Below are 15,861 nucleotides of genomic sequence, written 5' to 3' on the forward strand. Positions count from 1 at the left end.
TTTAGAACGAAAATGAGAACATAAAATAACAATGGAGTCATACAATAACCAGGTTACCCAAGGCAAACATTCACATATAAGTAATTCATTGTAGGAAATCCCTGCGCACAGGGAACAAGGATATGTTTGACACTTTTAGACAGATTGATCTGGTAGCACAGTTTGCAGCGTTTTTTATTGTTGAAGGGTTTACTTCCATTATTTGTGACTTCATTATCAGAATGAAATTTCCTGCTGATTAGTTTATGTCTGAGGTTGGGTGGCTGTCTGAAAGCCAGTATTGGGGGTTGTTGGAATATTTATTTCAGAGTTTTCTCCTCTGATAAAAAAGATAATCAAAGATTTACAACCCATCATAACACTTCTAGTGCTGGATTGTATATGTGGTGTACCTCTATTAACAACATACTATCCATCAATAGAAGGGATAAAAAAAAGATAATCAAAGATTTACAACCCATCATAACAGAGGATGAAATGCTGAAAGGAATATTCCAACAACCCCCAATACTGGCTTTCAGACAACCACCCAACCTCAGACAAACTAATCAGCAGGAAACGTCTTTCTGATTATGAAGTCACAAATAATGGAAGCAAACCCAGCAATAAAAACTGCTGCAAACCATGCAACCAGATCAATCTGTCTAAAAGTGACACGCACAAATAGGATCTTCAATATCACAGGATCATACAGCTGTACCTCCAGTGATGTTGTGTACCTCATCCAATGATCTTATGTAGGTGAAACAGGACAGAAGTTGCAAGCGAGGATGAATTTGCACAGACATACCATCAAGGAACAAAGTCTTTAGCTCTCCTTTTGTCTTATCTCACTAACAATGCTATTTTTATTATCATTTTCAGGTACATTTGTTTATGTTTGTTTGGTTTTCTCTTTTATTTTCCATTTGGCTTAGAGATTGGGTTTTTGTTTTTACTATTCTGCAAAAACTTTTGTGAATCAGCACTGCTTGGATGCTGATGAAGCGGAAAAACCCAGAAAGTTGTCCTGAAAAATTGTATGTTATTGCAATTAAAAAAAAGTATCATGGACAGTACACAATTGTCTCTGACTAAAAGACACATGACTAAAAGACACATGCATGTTTAACAGCCAAGCACAAAGCTCTCCAGCATTTAGTTAACTTGGGGCATCGCCATAGCATGTTGATAAGGTCACCTGGGCTAGTGTCAAACTTAGAAGGAGGACTACCATCCACCAAGAAAGTCACATTTGTGAAACACTTCAGTTGAAGTAAAAAACAGCTTTATAGCTAGAGCTCTGAAGAAATTAGCGTGGATTGGTAAACGAAACACGTTGGCATGTCGTCATCATGCACGTGATGTTCTCCAAGGGACAGCAGCTGTGAGCATGCACAGGGGGTGAGGCAGAAGCCATACGCAGCATGGACTAGTGGATGGTTGGATGCCGGTGACGAGTGGATGTGAGAGAAGTGGCAAGTTACAGGACGGGAGATGTTCTTAAGCATAAGGTGGCGAGGAACTCCCCCAGATCTATCCTCCCTAGACTCAATTCTTGTCTGGCTGAACTGTGATCAGGACTCTACCAACTCTGATTGCACCCTCCAGCATTTTGACCATTGTATTTTCACCACACTAATAGGAGCCCTTGTTCCATTCCCCTGGTGGAAGACTCCAAACGGAATTGCTGTTAGCATACTTCTCAATCAGGAGTGCAGGTATATTCGCATCCAGGGATTGCCATTTAGGAACCTCCTATACTTACATGCTATTCCAAACGACACACAGTCATACTTACTATATTCTCACTGTAAGAGCTTTGAACCACTGCAATACCTGAAGTTTGACTCAAAATCCTTTTCTCTGATGTTCATTGACAGACTCAGCTCCATTTCTTATTTGACCCATGGGTTATGCTGCTCTTCCTAGGAGTAGGACACTAGGCGGAAAAAGGTTTAACAAAAGCTAACAAAGCTTAACTATGTCCATGGGGGAAGACCCAGGAGGTATACTCCCACTTCCTGCTCTAGGATCTCAGTTTTGTAACAAGCAGTGTCAGAAGAATACATAACCCAACTCCACAGAGGGGTGGGTGCTGTGTCAGTCAATGAACATCAGAAAAAAGGGTTTTACGGTAAGACAAAACTCCAGTTTTCTCGGTCGTTAATTGACAGACAGCTCCTTATCTTCTTTGACCCGTGGGATGTCCCAAAGCAGTGTCAAGGTGAGGGGTGGGAAGAACACAGCAATAAATATACTTCTCAGAGGCTAGACATAGACAACCAGGTAAAACAGGAGCTCAACCAGGAACAAATGGAGCTCACCTGACAAAAAAATACAACCTCAAAGAGGACTAATCCTCTCCAACAGCGGCCTGCAAACCCTTGCAGCCAAAAAGAGGCATCTGCAGATGGCAACACATTGGCACAATTCACACATTTTGGGAAAATGTATGCAGACAACAAGGTGGCCACCTTGCAAACCTGCACCACTGACGCCTGATGACGGAAGTCACAAGAGGCACTAACCGCCCATGTAGTATGCGTCTTAACAGGGAAAGGAGGATCCTGACCCTTAATGGAATAGGCCTGCACCACTGCCTCCTTATCCAACTGGAAAAAGTTGCAGCAGACGCGGCCAGCCCCTAACAGGGTTCATCCATAAGGACAAATAGGGAATCCGAGTTTCGGAAAGACTCGGTTGTAGCCAGGTACACCCTGATTGCCTGTGCCACATCCAAAGAATGTAAGGCAAGCTCTCTAGAGTGCTTAGGCTTTTATGTAAATGGAAACCAGAAACGACTTTAGGAAGGAGCGACTGGCAAAGCTGAAGCACCATTTTATCTCCATGAACCACCAAGTAAGGTGAACGACAAGACAAGCTGCCAGCTCTGACACCCTATGTGCAGAAGAAAAAACCACCAAGACTACCTTCTGGGACATGTAAGCTGAGGAATCTTGTGAATATTTTCCAACAGCGGTTACTGAAGAACCGACAGCACCAAGTGGATAGCCCACAAGGGCAATGGATACCGCACTGGGGGAGCCAAGTGGCGAACCCCACGAACAAAGGTACGAACCACAGAAAACTTAGCCAAAGGACGATAAAAGAAAACCACCAAGACTGAACCCTGGCCCTCGGTGGTACCCGAGGCTAGACGCTGCTCCACACCTCGTTGGATGGAAAGCCAAACTCTGAGTCACCAAAAAGAAGCAGCGGTGAACCACAAGAGATTCACATCCGCAAAGTACGCTCTTCAAACGTGATGCTAAATCTATCTAGAAGTAGATTTAATAGCTTACAGCAGCATTGGAATCACGGATTCAGACAACCCCCTAGCCTTCAGCACCTGGCTTCCAACAGCCAAGCCGTTAAAGCCAGCGACCAAGGAGCATCGGCGACCAACCATATCAGATCTGTGTACCAAGACCAGCTAGGCCAGTGTGGAGTCACTAGGATGTCCGTAATCCCTTCTGCCTCAAGTCTATGCAGGAGTCTTGGCAGAAGCTCTAGAAGAGGAAAGACGTACAGTATCTCACAAAAGTGAGTACACCCCCCAAATGTTTGTAAATATTTTATTATATATCTTTTCATGTGACAACACTGAAGAAACTACTTTGCTACAATGTAAAGTAGGGAGTGTAAAGCTTGCATAACAGTGTCAATTTGCTGTCCCCTCAAAATAACTCAACACACAGACATTAATTGGGCCCAATTAGCCCCCCGGTGTCATGTGACTTGTTAGTTTTACAAAGTCTCAGGTGTAAATGGGGAGCAGGTGTGATAAATTTGGTGTTAATCGCCCTCACTCTCTCATACTGGTCACTGGAAGTTCAACATGACACCTCATGGCAAAGCACTCTGAGGATCTGAAAAAAGAATTGTTGCTCTACATCAGGGGTGGGGAACCTTTTTTCTGCCAAGGGCCATTTGGGTATTAATAAAATCATTCGGGGGCCGTACAAAATTATCAACTTAAAAATGTGCCTGTTATATTTGGTCAAACATTTTAATTAACTCACCCCTAATGTGATGGCTGCAACTGCTTCTTTGGTGAGGTGTGTGATGTTAGCGGATATTGATGATGTTGCTACTTGCAACTGGTTTTCCAGGTTTGCGTTGGTCAGTCTGGAGCGCAGTCGACTCTTTGTGGTGGTTGGTAAGTTTTGAAAAGAACTTCTGGCTTGTACTGTGCTGTGGGTACAGCTGGTTCAGGCTGGTACTGCTGGCTTGTACTGTGCTGTGGGTACTGCTGGCTCAGGCTGGTACTGCTGGCTTTTACTGTGCTGTGGGTACAGCTGGCTCAGGCTGGTACTGCTGGCTTGTACTGTGCAGGTACCGTAGGTTCCCCACCCCTGCTCTACATAAAGATGGCTATAGGAAGATTGCCAAGACCCTGAAACTGAGCTACAGGCATAATGGCAAAGACCATACAGTGGTTTAAAAGGAGAGATTCCACTCAGAACAAGCCTCGCCATGGTCGACCAAAGAAGTTAAGTGCACGTGCTCAGCATCAAATCCAGAGGTTGTCTTTGGAAAATAGACGTACGAGTGCTGCCAGCATTGCTGCAGAGGTTGAAGGGGTGGGGGGGTCAGCCTGTCAGTTCTCAGACCATACGCCGCACACTGCATCAAATTGGTCTGCCTGGCTGTTACATAGTTAGTCAGGTTGAAAAAAGACACAAGTCCATCCGGTTCAACCAAGAATAAAAAAAAAAAAAAAAAAACAGTATTGAAAATCCAACCATAAAATCCCATATACACAATAATATACCCGCAAGGCATGATCCAATTTTCTACAGCAGGGGAAAAAAATTCCTTCCTGATCCCCCAAGAGGCAATCGGATATTCCCTGGAGCAACTTTACCTAAAAAAAATGTTAGTACTCATTTATATTATGTGTATGGTGAACAGTGGCGGCCGGTGTATATGGGGCGCAGGGGCGCCGCCCCCCCATCCATGCGTCCGGCCCCCTAATCTGCATGCCAGAGGCTCTAATAGGGCGATGCAAAGGGTGGAGTTGGGGCGCAGAGCAGTGCGTCCCGACTCCACCCATTGTGTGACAATAGCGAATAAAAATTCGCTATTGCCACACCGATCCTCCTCCTGGCCAATCAGGAAGTGCGTCCTGATTGGCCGCAAGGCAAACCCCTTGCCATTGGCCGAGGCGGGACCGGAAGTACTCGTGGAGACGCGCCGGGGGACAGAGTGAGGAAAAGCCACCGCCGGGACTGAAGAGGAAGCCGCCGCCAGTTAAGTGCATTGGTCTCGGGGGGGGAAGCCCACACTGCATTGAGGGAGGCGCGCTGTGGCGCTCTGCAATGATTGGGGACAATACTGTGGCGCTCTGCAATAAATGGGGGCAATGCTGTGGCGCTCTGCAATGATTGGGGGCAATGCTGTGGCGCTCTGCAATGATTGGGGACAATGCTGGGCGCTCTGCAATGAATAGGGACAATGCTGTCGCGCTCTGCAATGATTAGGGACAATGCTGTGGCGCTCTGCAATGATTGGGGACAATGCTGTGGCGCTCTGCAAAGATGGGGGACAATGCTGTGGCGCTCTGCATTGATTGGGGACAATGCTGTGGCCCTCTGCATTGATTGGGAACAATTGCATTGATTGGGGACAATGCTGTGGCACTCTGCAATGATTGGGGACAATGCTGTGGCGCTCTGCATTGATTGGGGACAATGCTGTGGAGCTCTGCAATGATTGGGGACAATGCTGTGGCGCTCTGCAATGATTGGGGACAATGCTGTGGCGCTCTGCATTGATTGGGGACAATGCTGTGGCCCTCTGCATTGATTGGGAACAATTGCATTGATTGGGGACAATGCTGTGGCACTCTGCAATGATTGGGGACAATGCTGTGGCGCTCTGCATTGATTGGGGACAATGCTGTGGAGCTCTGCAATGATTGGGGACAATGCTGTGGCGCTCTGCATTGATTGGGGACAATGCTGTGGCGCTCTGCATTGATTGGGGACAATGCTGTGGCGCTCTGCATTGATTGGGGACAATGCTGTGGCGCTCTGCATTGATTGGGGGGCACGCTGTGGCGCTCTGCATTGATTGGGGGGCACGTTGTGGCACTCTGCATTGATTGGGGGGCACGCTGTGGCATTCTGCATTGATTGGGGGGCATGCTGTGGCACTCTGCATTGATTGGGGGGCATACTGTGGCGCTCTGCAATGATTGGGGACAATACTGTGGCGCTCTGCAATGATTGGGGGCAATGCTGTGGCGCTCTGCAATGATTGGGGGCAATGCTGTGGCGCTCTGCAATGATTGGGGACAATGCTGGGCGCTCTGCAATGATTAGGGACAATGCTGTCGCGCTCTGCAATGATTAGGGACAATGCTGTGGCGCTCTGCAATGATTGGGGACAATGCTGTGGCGCTCTGCAAAGATGGGGGACAATGCTGTGGCGCTCTGCATTGATTGGGGACAATGCTGTGGCCCTCTGCATTGATTGGGAACAATTGCATTGATTGGGGACAATGCTGTGGCACTCTGCAATGATTGGGGACAATGCTGTGGCGCTCTGCATTGATTGGGGACAATGCTGTGGAGCTCTGCAATGATTGGGGACAATGCTGTGGCGCTCTGCAATGATTGGGGACAATGCTGTGGCGCTCTGCATTGATTGGGGACAATGCTGTGGCCCCTCTGCATTGATTGGGAACAATTGCATTGATTGGGGACAATGCTGTGGCACTCTGCAATGATTGGGGACAATGCTGTGGCGCTCTGCATTGATTGGGGACAATGCTGTGGAGCTCTGCAATGATTGGGGACAATGCTGTGGCGCTCTGCATTGATTGGGGACAATGCTGTGGCGCTCTGCATTGATTGGGGACAATGCTGTGGCGCTCTGCATTGATTGGGGGGCACGCTGTGGCACTCTGCATTGATTGGGGGGCACGTTGTGGCACTCTGCATTGATTGGGGGGCACGCTGTGGCATTCTGCATTGATTGGGGGGCATGCTGTGGCACTCTGCATTGATTGGGGGGCATACTGTGGCACTCTGCATTGATTGGGGGGCATACTGTGGCATTCTGCATTGATGGGGCATGCTGTGGCACTCTGCATTGATTGGGGGCACGCTGGTCACTCATTTTTCTGTTTACGCCCCCCCAAAAATTTTGAGCACCAGCCGCCACTGATGGTGAACAAGATCGGCGCTAATTCAGAATCAAGTGTAAATATAAATAAATCAGTGTTACATGCAACACAATGTAGTGATAATGTGTCAAAACACTAGTGCTGTGAATAAATCAAAATACAACAATAAGTAACTAAAATATGCTCAATATCCAAAAAAACGTGAAACAATGTTGCTGTAAATAAATGACCAAAATCAGTCCATAAAGTATGCAGATTCAAGGTGAAATAAATGCCCAAAATAGCTGTGCTAAAACAAAAGTCCCATATGCGTGAACCAGTCTTCAAATAATCGATGATTGGTGAAGTGCAGATACAAAAATATCGATCCAATCTCAGTATTGTATAGTGTGTAGTGGCCGCTTACCTCAAACACACAAATAAAGCGCATGTGTGTAATCCAAAATCCAGGCTTTGTGCTCCAAACCAAACTCCACTGGACGAACAAAAAAATTGCACTTACACTTAAAAAATGAACAGCAAGCATAAACTCCGCTGAAAGCGGTACGCAATAATAATTAGTTTGAGCACATTCCGTGCCACCCCACTCGGACAGGCTGGCATCCGTGGCGACCACCGTCCAGTACAGGGGAAGGAAGATTTACCCTGTCGAAGACCCAGAGAGCAAAGCCACTGAATCGGGGACCCTCTCGTACCCTGGCTCAACAGGATCAGATTGATTAGAGACTGTGGATTCTTGCCCCACATGGCAAGAATCTCTCTTTGCAGAGGTCTTGTGTGGACAGAATTTTGAAACTCCTCCCATGGGAAGAACACCAGTCCAGAACAGACCCAGAATGTCCAACTAGGTGGACAGAACCAGAGCCAATACCTGGAAATTGAATTTCCAACCGAGCTCTTGCAGAGTCCCCACAGTAATCTCCAGGTTGAGTCGGAGACTCTGCTCGCAGAAGAAGATCATCCAGGTACTCCAGTATTGCTATTCCCAGCTGGCACAACAATGCCAACACCGGGGCCAACCCTTGCGAGAACCAGGGGGGTTGAGGTGAGACCTCTTGATAATGCTGCTTGCCCACAGCAAGTGGAGGAAGCGCAAATGACCGACATATATCAGAATATGCAGGTAAGCGTCAGTACTATCGATAGGCCAGAAGATCCCCCTGAATTAGGGATGCCACTACCGTACGAATGGACTCCATTTGAAACATCTGTACCTGCACAAAGCGGTTCAGAGCTTGAGGTCCAAGATTGGACCAACCTCGCTTTCTTTCCTGGGACCTGCAAACATGAAAACAAACATTCCGAGATCTGAGACTGAAACAATCACCTCTTGTACTAGCAAGTCTTGCACCGCCACGAAGATACCTCGCAGGCAGTCTGGGGTTAAACGCAGGTTGGAAGTAAAGAACCTCTGGAGGAGAAGACCGAAAACTTGATCTTGTAGCCACACCGAATCAGCTCGTGGACCCACTTGTCTTGAATCAGGGAGGTCCACAGGTCTGGAAAAAACTAAGACGTCCTTCCCCACCCCAGATACGGGTGAGAGCGCCCCTTCAGGCAGAAGGGGTGTTTGTCTGCAGGTCTGAAAGGACCCGCTCTCGGCATACCAGACCAGATCCTCATGGGACCTCCAGAGAAGTTCTTTCCATGGAGGCTCCGAACAGACGACTTACCACAAAGAGAAGCTCACATAAGGCCATGTGGAAAGTTTTAGCCATATCATGCACTGAAGAATCATTGCTGTCACAGACAGCCAGAGACTAAGGGAGCCGCATCCAGAGAGGCATCACAGACTAACTGCAACCCCTGGACCAACTAGTGTGCCAGCTCTGCAAAATCAAGAGGAATCCGTTCCCCCTCCAGATCCTGGCGCAAAAGCTTTGCCCACTTGGGAAAGTGAGGGACACCATGCAATGGTGAACACCGGCTTAAAGACCAAACCGGCCACAGAAAACATGGCAAACCAAAGTCTTTCTCTCCTGTCACAAGGATCTTTTAAAAACCGTAGACTCCTCCATCGGAAATAGGGCAGAATCATTCAGCCTGGAGGCCTGAGAGCCCACCACAGATGGGACTGCCCACATACTCAACAGAGACTCTTCAGCGGATACCATCAGTCGAAATGCTTAGGCATCGCCATATTGCGTTTAGAACAACTCCACTGACTCGTGACAATTTTGTCACAGTAGGCGGAAAAAGGGAAATAACTTTGCAGCTTTAGGGAATCTGCAGGCCCCAAGGGGACCGGTGCCTCTGACGCAGCAGCATCTGCATCCCCCCATGTTGAAAGTTTTCCTGCACCAATACAATCAGTGCATCCACCAGCACCCTTGCATAGAAGAGGAATCATCCTCACCATAAGAGCACCCGAAGTGCGTTGATGCAGACCCAGTAGATTCGCTATATGCCAAGCTCACCCTGAGAACATAACAAGTAGGGGAGGTCGCCGACCAAAGTCTCGCAAGGAGACGCCGGCTAAAGGTCCACCAAAGGACCACCTATTAGACTTAAGAGTCGCCCTCCACAGGAGGACATAGCCCCCTAGAAAGGGGAAGAGGGGGCCCCCCGTGACTCAGACACGCAGGCAGAGTACCCTCACGCAATAATGGCTGCTTCACTTTGCTTAAAAGAAAAAGTGCCCCCACGGCTTAAGGCAGACCACATGTCCACCCCCCCTGAGAGGGGGGAGGGGAGGCGGACACCCGTCTGCTGCTCCATTAACCCGGTCAGCAGCCTGAACAGCCTGGTTATCAGCTCAGACAGCAAGCCGAGAGTAGGACGCAAAGCTGCAGCCTAAATTTGGGGCCCGATCCGGCTGCGTTAGTCGCGAGTCCCCCTACAGCTCTGTTCGCTTGATCAGCAGCTCGGTTAGGAGCTTGGACAGCTTGGTCAGTCACCTGGACAGCCAGCTCTGTCAGCCGCAAGATGGCCGCCAAGCCGCGGCCCCAACTTTCGGCCCGACCTGCCCGTGGGAGGCGTGCATCCGTTGGCAGCACTGTCCGCCATATCAGCAACTCTGACAGCCTGGTTAATCATTCAGTCAGCTGGGCCAGGCACTCGGTCAGTAGCGAGTATGCCGCAAAGCCGCGGCCTCAATTTTTAGCCCAATCCGGCCTCATGAGGCGCGCATCCGTCAGCAGTACCATCCGCTATATCATCCGCTCGGTCAGGCACCCGGACAGCCATGAACAGGCCGCAAAGCTGCGGATTAAATTTTCAGCCCAATCCCGCCCCGTGAGGCACAGATCCACGGATGATGAGAAATCTGCTCCCTCACAGCCCAGTAATCACTGCACGGAGCCCTGAGAACATCCCTGCCCCCCTCACTAACCCCCAGGGCTCGGGAAATTTCTCAAAGACCCCCATGTGCGATCTGGACAGCTCAGTCAGCAAAAACCACATCCATCCCTCCCTTACAGAAACAAGTGCCGATGCCAGCAACTACCTCACCCGGGGGTGGGGAGTGGGGGTAGGTTGGGGCCAAAAGACCACCGTGACTTTTAGAGGGGCTGGGGGGAATGGAAGGGAACTCAGGGGACCAACCATCCCAAAGAGAGACCCACGTCCACCCCGAGGGACCACAAAGGGAGAAGGGGAGACACTACTTACCAAAGCATGGAACCGGGTGGGCACCACTCGGGGCAGAGAACCTCCCCATCTTGGAATCAGGCCACGATCAGGCTGTGTGCGTCCACGCGTGGTGTTTCACTCACAGCTCAGTAACCGCCCAGTGGGACTATATCACGGCCGACCAAGCGTGGAGCCAAGGCCCGCGCACGCTCGCTGGCCAGACTACACAGACGTTAAGGATCTAGAATATCCAGTCCATCGCCCAGTCCAGCAGTTAATTGTAGTTCTCACAGGAACCAATTTGATTTTAGTTCTCACAAGAGCAAGAAATAATAAAAAGAAGAAAAAAATTCAGTTTAAAAGGGAAAAAAATGCCAGGACCAGAAATCCCAGCAAAGAGCCAGGTCCTTATTTCTGACTAGGCAGAAAAAAACTGAGATCCTAGAGCAGGAAGTGGGAGTATAAAGTAGAACTGGACAGAATACTCCAGATGTGGTCGGACCAGAGTTTTATAAAGTGGAAGGATTATAGACTCATCTCTGAAATACATCCCTTTTTTATGCATGCTAATATTCTGCCGGCTTTGGCAGCTGCCGCTTGACATTGCATGCTATTGCCTAGTCTATCCTCTACCAAGACTCCCAGATCTTTCTCCATTTTTGATTACCCCAAAGGTTCCCCCCCTAAAGTGTATTGTGCTTTTATGTTTTTAGTCTCCAAGTGCAAAACCTTACACTTCTCCACATTAAACCTCATTTGCCATGTCGTTGCCCACTCGTTATTTTGTCCAGGTCATTCTGTAGGATATCTGCTTCGTGCTGTGCAGTTATTGCCCTGCCCAATTTTGTGTCATCTGCAAAAACTGATATAGAACTACTGATCCCTTCCTCAATGCTGTTTATGAATAAATTGAAAAAGGTTGGTCCCAGGACTGAGACTTGGGGGACCCCACTTACCACCTCAGACCAGTCTGAGTATGCGCTACTTATTACCACCCTTTGGACACGCCCTTTTAGCCAGTTCCGTATCCAAGAGCAAACCCTGCAGGTCGATGCCTGCAGACCTTATTTTATAAATTAAGCGCTTGTGGGGAACTGTATCAAATGCCTTAGCGAAATCCAGGTACACCACATCCACTGTTCTCCCCCTATCTAGCGCACAGCTCACCTCCTCATAGAATGTTAAGAGATTGGTTTGACAAGAACGCCCATTTGTAAACCCGTGCCGATTACTGCTAATGATATTGTCGTCTTTAGCAAACTCTACGATATAGTCCCTTATCATCCCCTCCAGAAGTTTACATACTATCGATGTCAGACTGACAGGCCTATAATTTCCCGGGACATGCCTCTGCCCTTTTTTGAATATCGGTATCACATTAGCTTTCCTCCAATCCCCTGGTACATTTCCTGTCATAATACTGTCAGCAAAGATCAGGAACAGTGGTCTAGATATAACCTTACTAAGTTCTTTGAGTACTCTTGGATGTACGCCATCCGGGCCTGGTGATTTGTGTTAATTTTATCCAGCCTTTTCCTGATTTCACCCTCTGTTAGCCTCAGCGGCAAGTCCTGTGTATTACTACTAACCATACAGTCATGGTCAGTGTACCCCTCCTTTTCATGTGTAAAGACTGACGAGAAAAAAGCGTTCAGCACGGATGCTTTTTCAGTTTCCTCTGTAACCATCCTCCCATCATTGTTAATTATGTGTGCAACATGCTCTGCCCTCGTTTTTTTCGCTGTTGATATATTTAAAGAATTTCTTTGGGTTCTTTTTACTATCCTCCGCTATTTGTCGCTCAAAGTTGATTTTAACCATTTTGATTTCGTATTTACTTTTCTTATTTGCCTCCTTGTATTGCTCAAAAGCCGATACTGTGCCCTCTGATTTATATTCCTTGAAGGCCATTTTTTTTCCCCTAACAAGTTTTTTAACATTACCGTTTAGCCAGCCAGGTTTGGCTTGGTCTCTTCTAAATTTATTTCCCATAGATAATCATGATCTATTCCTAGAGAAACGAGCGCCAATTTCCCCCTTATCCCTTGTATCTAGTACATGGTGACACTACAAAATTGGCTGCCTGTTTCATTACATATACATACACACACACATATATATATATATATATATATATATATATATATATATATATATATATATATATATTTTTTTTTTTTTATATATTTTTTATCCACACATTTATTCTCATCCCCCATACGTCCTATACCACATTGGTAGCGCATTGGTCTTTTTTCCATCTTTTCCAGATTGCATTTGAAATTTGCGCATTTAGTCATTTATGCAATTTTTGGAGGACCCAAATAGGAGAGTTGTGCAAATTATATAGGAGTTGTGGAGCCCAAATCACTTGAAGTTTTTCTCTGAAGTCCATTGACAGACACAGCTCTTATGCTTCTTCACTATTGGGTTATGCGCCATCTACAGGAGTAGACTAGGCAGTGAAAAGTTTTCACTCGACACGCCTATAGGGGCTGTCCCTCAGACATAACCCCAGACACACTGTGTTCTCATATCAGTTTCGTAGCAAGCAGTGAAAAGAATGCACAACCATCCCCAAAATAGAGGGGCGGGTGCTGCGTCTGCCAATGGACTTCAGAGAAAATACGTTTACGGTAAGTTCTTACAAAAAAATCGAATTTTTGTAAAATCTTACTGTAAAATTCTTTTGTCAGTCCTCTGACAGTTGCCGCCCATTCATACAGTCTTCACGATTGGGTATTGGCCTTCTTCGCAGGAGTAAGCTAGGCAGTAATTTTGTTAATACAACAAACATTAACATATAGACACACCCACAGGGGGCCGTCCTTCTGGACTATATCCTACACCCAGTACCACTCTAATCCAGTTATGTAGCAAGCAGTCCATGAAAAACCGTCAACCCCAAAGAGATTGGCGGGGGCGACTGTCAGAGGACTCAGAGAAAATAATTTTACGGTAAGATTTTACAAAAATTCGATTTACTCTTACGACCTCTGACAGTCGCCTCCCATTCATACAGTCTTCACGATTGGGACGTCCCAAAGCTGTGTAGATGTGAGGGGTGGGAAGACGCAACCTTAAAATGGGCAACTCAGCACCAAGGTCAGGGAAAAAACTGAACTGAACCAGTAGGGTAAGTAAAGCTCAACAAGAGCTAACCCAGGAAAAAAATTAAATAAACCCCATGACTAAGAGACATTTTAAAAATAGCATGTCTCTTTAAAACACTGCCACTCAAAACCTTGCGGCCAAAAGAAGCATCCGAGGATGCCAACACATCAAGTTTGTAAAAGTTAGAAAAGGTGTGTACAGACGACCAGGTCGCCGCTTTGCACACCTGAGTCACCGACGCCTGGTAGCGAAAAGCCCAAGACGCACTAACTGCTCTAGTAGAGTGCGCCTTAACCGGGAAGGGAGGAACCCGACCCTTAATCGAATAGGCCTGGCACAATCGTCTGTCTGATCCATTTGGAAATGGTTGCCACAGAAGCCGCTGTACCCTTCCGAGGTCCTTCAGTATGTACAAATAGACAATCCGACCTCTTGGAAGAGTCCGTTTCGGAAAGGTAAACCTTGATCGCCCGGACCACGTCCAAGGAATGCAAGGCAAATTCCTTCAGGTGCTTAGGCTTTGCACAAAGCGAAGGCAACACAATATCCTCATTGAGGTGGAAGGCTGAAACCACCTTAGGAAGAAAAGACTGATTTGGTCGCAGGACCACTTTATCCCTATGAACAACCAGATAGGGGGAGCGGCAAGACAGAGCCACCAACTCAGACACTCTGGGAGCAGATGTGATCGCCACTAAAAAGGCAACTTTCTGTGACAACAAAGGCAGAGGGATCTCTCTGATGTTCTCAAAGGAAGGTCGTTGTAAAATAGACCGAACCAGATTCAGGTCCAAGGGAGGTAAGTGAGCCTTCCATGGGGGAGCCAGATGACGCACCCCCTGAATAAAAGGTGCAAATCAAGGAATTAGACGCCAAAGGGCTCTGAAAAAGAATGGCCAAGGCCGACAATTGGCCTTTGATCGTGGTCAGCACCAGGCGCTGATCCACCTTAGTCTGTAGGAAGGCCAAAACCCTCGCCACTGAAAAGGAGCGGGGGTGAAGACCTTGTGACTCACACCAGGCAAAATATGCCCTCCAGGTGCGATGATAAATCTTCCCAGAGGAAGCTTTTCTAGCTTTTAGCAAGGTAGGAATGGCAGCCGACGGGGTACCCCTGTCTCTCAAGACTTGGCTTTCAACAGCCAAGACGTCAAAGCCAGCGGCTGTAAAGCAGGATGGAAGATCGGTCTATGAGACAGAAGATCGTTTCTTAGTGGAAGCCGGGAGGGAGGTTCAACAACCATCTGCATAATGTCCGTGTACCAAGACCGACGCGGCCAGTCTGGAGCTACCAGAATCACCAGCATTCGTTCTGAGGCTAACCTGCGGAGGAACCTGGACAACATTTGAATCGGAGGAAAGGCATATATCAGCCAATACCAATGCCACGGCACCACTAACGCGTCCGAGGCGCCCGCCAGAGGAACGCAAGATCGAGCCACGAACCTTTCCACTTTTTTTGTTGAGACAGGATGCGAACAGATCCACGTCCGGAGACCCCCACTGGATACACAGAAGGTGAAACACCTCCGGGTGTAAGGACCATTCCCCTGGTCCAGGGTCTGGCGACTCAGATAGTCCGTCTGCCAGTTTTCCACACCTGGAATGTGGACAGCCGAAATCGCCAGAAAGATTCGGACCAAGACAGAATCTCGGCCACTTCCCTGCCCGCCTGGACACTCCTGGTGCCCCCCTGATGATTGATGTACACCACCGCTGTGGCGTTGTCCGTCTGCACTCGTACAGGGCAGCCCTGAATCCGAGCTGAGCAACGGAACAAACAGAGCTTGATTGCCCGGAGCTCTAGGACACTTATCGGTAGGGAGAACTCCTCCCCCGAACACGTCCCCTGGGCACAAATCATGCCCCGGACTCCACCCCAGCCCGACATGCTGGCATCCGTTGAGAGCCCCGTCCACAATAATGGCCGGAAGGACTTGCCCTTGTGTCAGAATCGGTGACTGGAGCCACCACAAAAGATCCAATCTCACCTGGTGGCTTAGAGAAATCCTTCTGTCCAAGACTGAGGATGCCTGTCCCACCTGGTAAGGATCTCTGCCCCG

General features: G+C 48.0%; 1 protein-coding gene across 1 annotated transcript in view; it reads right to left on the minus strand.

Annotated features, from left to right (window-relative positions):
- The window catches only part of HID1 (HID1 domain containing), a 283,981-nt gene that overhangs the window by 136,518 nt on the left and 131,602 nt on the right, over positions 1 to 15,861 (minus strand). The gene's annotated exons all lie outside the window — the stretch shown is intronic.

This window comes from Pelophylax lessonae (assembly GCF_965119305.1).
Source record: "Pelophylax lessonae genome assembly, chromosome: 11".
NCBI classification, from domain to species: domain Eukaryota; kingdom Metazoa; phylum Chordata; class Amphibia; order Anura; family Ranidae; genus Pelophylax; species Pelophylax lessonae.